Source organism: Spermophilus citellus (assembly GCF_964194105.1).
Source record: "Spermophilus citellus genome assembly, chromosome: 5".
Taxonomy (NCBI): Eukaryota; Metazoa; Chordata; class Mammalia; order Rodentia; family Sciuridae; genus Spermophilus; species Spermophilus citellus.
This window is the reverse complement of record NC_138186.1, coordinates 17796362-17802610: the sequence shown is the minus strand read 5'-3', so window position 1 is coordinate 17802610 and position 6249 is coordinate 17796362. Positions and strand designations below refer to the sequence as shown.

The 6249-nt window shown below is 45.3% G+C and overlaps 1 long non-coding RNA gene across 3 annotated transcripts in view; it reads right to left on the bottom strand.

Moving 5' to 3' along the window:
* Nucleotides 1–5561: 5561 nt before the first annotated feature.
* Nucleotides 5562–6249, bottom strand: part of LOC308650571 — a 45745-nt gene continuing 45057 nt past the window's right edge. For all 3 annotated transcript variants that reach the window (XR_014022348.1, XR_014022349.1, XR_014022350.1), the window contains one exon: nt 5562–6149. This is a non-coding gene — a long non-coding RNA (uncharacterized lncRNA). The remainder of the gene's footprint in view (nt 6150–6249) is intronic.

Here is a 6249-nt window from a genome sequence, read left to right as displayed (position 1 = left end):
TCCTTGCATGTGAAAGATTACCACGTCTACTTCTGGCTCAAGGCTAATGACCACACACATTAAATAATAAATAGATACTTTACAACACTGAGAGTGAACCCCAACGTCAACAATGCACACTGAGCGATGATGATGTGTCATTGTGGGGTCACTGACTGTGACAAATGCACCTCTCCAGATGGAGAGGTTGATCCTGGGGAGGCCATGCATGAAGGGGTGAGGAAGCCTATGGAGCTCTCTGGACCCTCTTTTTAATGTTTTTGTCAACCCAATACTACTCTTAGAAATAGTCCTCCATAAAAAATAAAAACATTGAGAAAATACTTTCTATAAGATGTAAATAATCTAAAAAATCAGAATCACTAAAAACACACAAATCCTAACAGCATCATACACCATGTCACATTGGGTGGCTTTTGTGCTTAATGCTAATTCAATCCTCAGCTTCAATTTCAGGGAATGACACTTTTTTAGTTGAGTGTGGTTTGAGGGTCCTCCAAAGGTCCCTTGTGATCTAACATTTGGTCCATAGCTTGGCACTGTTTATAGGTAGTAGAACCTTTAGGAGGTGAGGCCTAGTGAGAGGAAGTTAGGTCACTGGGGGGGTTGTGCCCTTGAAGGGATTGCAGGACACCCACCCTCCCCCCTTACTCTGACACATGCTCCCACCGTTGCCATCCATTGGCCCCTAACCCTCACCAGAGTCTGCGCTGTGCTGTTTAGACTCTGAACCTCCATGTGTTAGCCAAACAAACCTTGTCTTCTTTGTAAGTGTCCTGCATCAGGCTTTTCAGTGCAGTAATGCAGAGCTGACTAATACACCCTATGCTCTGGCTGCCATTTTATTTTTGATGCTCACAGCTGCTTCCGTAATGGCATGTAGTGAGAGCATTGTGGGTTGTTTTGTTTTTTTTTTCTTTTTTTTTTTGGAAATTCTACACATTGTATGAAACCTTGTGCACGGAGGTTGGGGTGGGGGTTGTTAGGAACAGAGCTGGATTGCACCAGGAGGAACCTGGCATGGAGAGCAGACTCTGCCATGTGTGGACCCCGGATCTCTCACCACGATCAGGATGTTCTGTCAATGATGGGTTAGGAGGGACACAGGGAAAAGACAAACCATCTGCCAGCAGCGAACTCATGTGGGTAGTGGGGCAGCAGGCCGCAGAGCCGACTGTCAGATTCAGCACCTCCAACATGAGCTTGGGAGGTGAGCACTTCAGACCCCAGCACCTCCCAAGTGCTCCAGGAAAGACGATCGCCTCATTGTCTCAGCATTTTCCATTTGGATGCAGACGTCCTGGCAGGCACTAGGACACAGATGCCAAATGAGAGAGAGAGAGAGAGAGAGAGAGAGAGAGAGAAGGAGAAGTGCCAGGAATTCTGAAAAATCTTAAAGAGATTTTTTAACTCAAAGAAAGTGAAAGAACATGACTTTTAATTTCCCCGATTTCATTCATTTTCATGGCCAAAACCCGATCCAGGCATGACACGTGGGAATCCCTTTACTGTAGATGAAACCCGAGGTGTGAGAAGCACTGTGCTCACGAAGACTTGCATCAGCTGCTGCTGTGCGACATGTAAAAACTTGTAGTTTAATTTTAGCTTTATAATAAATCAGGGTTTCCCAAGCCCACTCAGAAGCCCAGGCTCTCACTAGGTCTACAGGTATGCTCTGAATTCAGACACAACCAAAAGGTTCCACTGTGCCAAATGTCCCAGCAGCCAGGACTAAGCAGCCATCTGCTATTTTTTTTCTTTTTTTTCTTTTATTTATTTATTTAGTGAACAGAATCTTAAGAGTGTGTGTGTGTGTTAAGTTAGCAGGAGCTGGGCACAATGGTGCATGCTTGTAATCTCAGCGACTCAAGAGGCCAAGATAGGAGGAGTGCAAGTTTGAGGCCAGCCTAGACAAATTAGAGAGGCCATAAGCAACTTAAGCAAAAATCTGTCTCAAAATTAAAAAGTAAAAAGAGCTTGGGATATAGCTCAGTGGTAAAGTGTCCCTGGGTTCAATCGCCAGCACATACACACACACACACACACACACACACACACACACACACACACAATGGTACCAGGGAAAAGAGTGATGGCAAAGAAGTGAATCACTGAAGAGCATAATTTTTTTTAAATTTTGGGAGCAACTAGATGGCATCTATTTCATTTTCCATTGCTACAACAAATGGCTGAGGCTGGGTAGTTTATTAAGCAAAGAACTGTATTTAGTTCACAGTTTGGGAGGCTGAAAGTCCAAATAGTATGGCATTGGCTCTAGTGAGGGCTCCCTGGCTTCGTGATATCATCGCAGATGGCATCATAGTAGGAGTGTGAGGCGGGGAAATTGCACAGTGAGACAGGAAGCCAGAGAACAGGAAGGCTTATCCTTCATAACAATGAATGTTCTTGCAAGAACTAACCATGTTCACGGGAGAACTGCGTTAAATCCTCCCGAGGAAATTGACCCAATTACCGTGCAATAGATCCCACCTCCAAAAGCTGGGCACCACCTCTCCACGGCACCACATAGGGGACGAAGCTTCCAACACAGGAACTCTTGAGGGACACATCTACACCACAGCAGATGGCATTAGCTGATTCATTCAATGAACCCCGTCTATTGCAGATTCTCTTCATATATAACTGGCCCTGTGATGGGTCCTGGGGCAGTCCCAGAGGAGACTCAGGCACAAGTCACTCTCAGGAAACTCCTTGTCTAATTAATACCCAATAGTGGTGACGCCAAAGAGAAGAGCCATGAGGCAGGGCAAATGAAGTCCTTTGGTGGCTCTGTGGGTGACAGTTAATGCCACATATCCGGAGTCCTGGGGACCATCCAAGAAGGGGCTTGTTGAACAAGACTTTCTTCCAGGGGTGAAGAAATATGGCAAAGAAATATGAAATGCATAGAAAGAAATAAGAAGATACACAGTTGAATTTTTAAAATATAAAGAGGGTGAAACAGTCTTTCTACACAAGAAATGTATGAAGATCTTTCTAGTTTTCAGCTGTGAAATTTGTAATGCCAAATTAAACACTGTCCTGGGGAATAAGAATCACAGGTGGCAGAAATGGGCTTCGGCGTTTCTTTCCTCCATCGTGTTGGAACGAATGCAGCCATCCTGAGAGATGCTTCACCCCGGTCTCTCCTGGTCACTGAATGTGGTCATTCCCAGCCGCATCCTGACGTCTGCAGGTTAATGGATACCCGAGGAGCCTGCAAACCCAGATACTGAACTGGTGATGGAGAAGTCATCTTCTCAAAAACTTACCCTGAATCAGCTCTGATTATTGAGGTCTGCTTTGTGCCGAGGTCCATGGTCATAGAGAGTGGTGGTGAGGGCTACAGGGGACACCGTCTGGCTCACACTGGATGTTGTCTGTTTCCAACCCCTGTGTGCTCACTGTCCTCTTCTCCAACGGTCCAGTAGCTCATCCGAATCCCCTGATAATCTGTAAAGCCCTTGGGCAGGAACAATGGCTTTGTTCTCCACATTCCCAAAGACTGGCACGAGCTAAATGGAAAGACAAGCCGCTCCCCTTACAAATATTTCTTATTCACTCAAGCATTTTACGTCACCTGTATTTGATTGTGTGCACACACATGTGCTTGCACACACAGTCTGCCTCGTTTCAGAAAAATTTTCAAATGCCTTATTTTATTTTTTTCACCTCTTTTTGAATTAATATTTCTTTTGGTGTGTGAATGCACTTAAATCTTCCCAGTCATCTTTTTAATGTGTAATGACAATTTTAAATGCATCTGTAATAAAAAAAAATGCAACTGTAAAAACATTCAACTGACACACAGAATCACCACTATTATACAGTCTGTATTTTGTAGCTCAAATATGCTATAAATATAAGCCAGGCATGGTGGCACATGCTTGTAATCCCAGCAGCTCTGGAGGCTGAGGCAGGAGGATCTCTCAGCAAAAGTGAGGTGCTAAGCAACTCAGTGAGACCCTGTCTCTAAACAAAATGAAAAATAGGGCTGGAGACGTGGCCCAGTGATTGAGTGCCCCTGAGTTCAATCCTCTGTTCCTCCCCAAAAAATCCAAAATATAAAAGTATTTATTTTATTCTTACCCAAACTGTAGAACCACTGCATAAAATCAGCCGATGTTTTCATTTCACTTCTCGCTGGGTGCACATTCCACAGCAGCCCGCCTTCAGCTTGCCTCTGGGTGAGGAAGGATGGAAAGGAGAAGGGACTCTGGGTTCGTACATTGCCTTTATTTATTTTTCCTATGTCGTCACCTTCAGTGTAAGTACTGGCTAAAACAGGGAAACAACGTGGGTGAGAAAGGCTATGATAGCGTCCCTTGGTCATCCTTGTTATTGAAGGTCAGCACCTTCTTTCTGATTTGAAGCAAGTACTGGCTCTAATGGAAGCCAGGCCCTCCTTCCCCATCAGCTCCCTTACTTCCTCTCTGCTGCCCACTCCCTCAGGGGCACCACACGCTCATCACCTTTAGGTCTTACTGGACCACACACACCACGGTTCCCTGGAATTCGGTGCTTCTGGGCTTCAGGGACACAGCTTGGGGATGGGCCCATAGGATGGCACATGCGCCTGTTTCCTAGAGCTCTTCTGCTCATGCGCACAGCGCTTCACTTGTAACGCGCCAAATTCAAAGATAAAATCAGGAACTTCAAGATGGCAACAACGGAGCATTCCACCAAGGCCAGGCCCTTCCAGGCACTAGGCCCTGCTTAATGTCACCACGCCCCGTGCCCATGAAGCAGGCCCTGACTGTGCTGAATGGTCACAATGATTGAACTTCATTTTTAAGCAATAACTGGATCAAAAATAGCTAAAAGAGAAAGGTTTACAAATTTTAAGACCACTGCAATAAGGAATATATACCGCTTTTCCAAGTCAGATGAGTTAATACTATCATGGGACTTTAAAAGCTTTTGGGTATGACTCTGACAGTCTGTTAGATTCAACAGACATTTGTTTTGCTCCTCAGTATCCAAAAATCCATCAGAATAGGGGAGTGGGAGAATGAATAGACCCAGTCCCTGATCCAAGAACACCAGTCTAGCTGGGGAGATAGAGAGCTACAGAACCACATTGCCAGACAGACTATGGCTGCACTAAGATGGTCAAATAAGTGGTACAGAGGATGAAGAGAGAATATTCACCCTCCCTTACATGGTCCCCAAGAAACAGAACCTAAGACAAGGGTTTTGCATGCAGGGACAGTCCTGTGTCACTGAAGGATAAGGACACTCTGAGAGATGAGTCATCACTGGGTGACTTTATCAATGTGCAAATACCACAGAACCTACTCACATAAACCTGGATGGAATAGGCCAGTCCCCCACCAAGGACTTTTGGTGCAATCAAGGGATGCGATAAGTAAGAGATGGATGAGGCTATTCCTGGCACCACACAGCAGATTGTTTTACAGGAACATTAAAAAAAATAAGTAGAAATACACTCTAAAATAATGACAAAAAGTATAGTATAGTAAATGCATAAACCAGTAACATTGCTACTTATTATCATTATCAGGTATCATGTACCATCCATCATTGTATGTGCTGCTGTACTTTCCCATGGCTGGCAACGTGGTAGTTATTTATATTTATATCAGCATCACCGTAAACACACAGGTAATGCACTGAACTATGACATCAGTAGGCAATAGGAGTTTTTCAGGGGCATCATAATCTTATGAGGCCACCCTTGTATATGAAATCCATCATTAACCAAAAAACATTTTTATGCAGTGCACAGTTTATTTTGGGAAATGATACAGGGAAGCAAAAAATGAAGAGAATCAGAAGAGGGAACACTGCCCATAGGTAACTGCCACGCTGGTTGGTGTTTTGGAGAAATGGGTCTCAGTCCCACTGAGCCCCTCTGAGGAACCATGTAGAATTCACCTTTGCCCCAAGACCGCAGGGGAAGAATTGCTCCAGTGGCTCCCAACGTGGACTGGTCCAGGGCTGCCCCAGGGCTGCTCATTAGCTGCTCAGCGTTTCCAGGTTTGCACATGCCTGGACGGTGGAGCAGGCCCTCCCAGTCATCCCACATGCAGCAGTGGAGGAGCCCGAGGCAGAAAAGAAACACTGGTGCAGCTGAGGGGAGGTGGGGCCCGGCTACACCTGTGTGCTGCTGGTTGCCACAGTGACACCTGGAACAAAAAGGTGTGGCTTAGGAGAAGCATCGGAGATGTTCTCCACAACATCTAGCCCAGTGCTTTTCAGACCTGGGCACGTTTCAGACTCATTAGT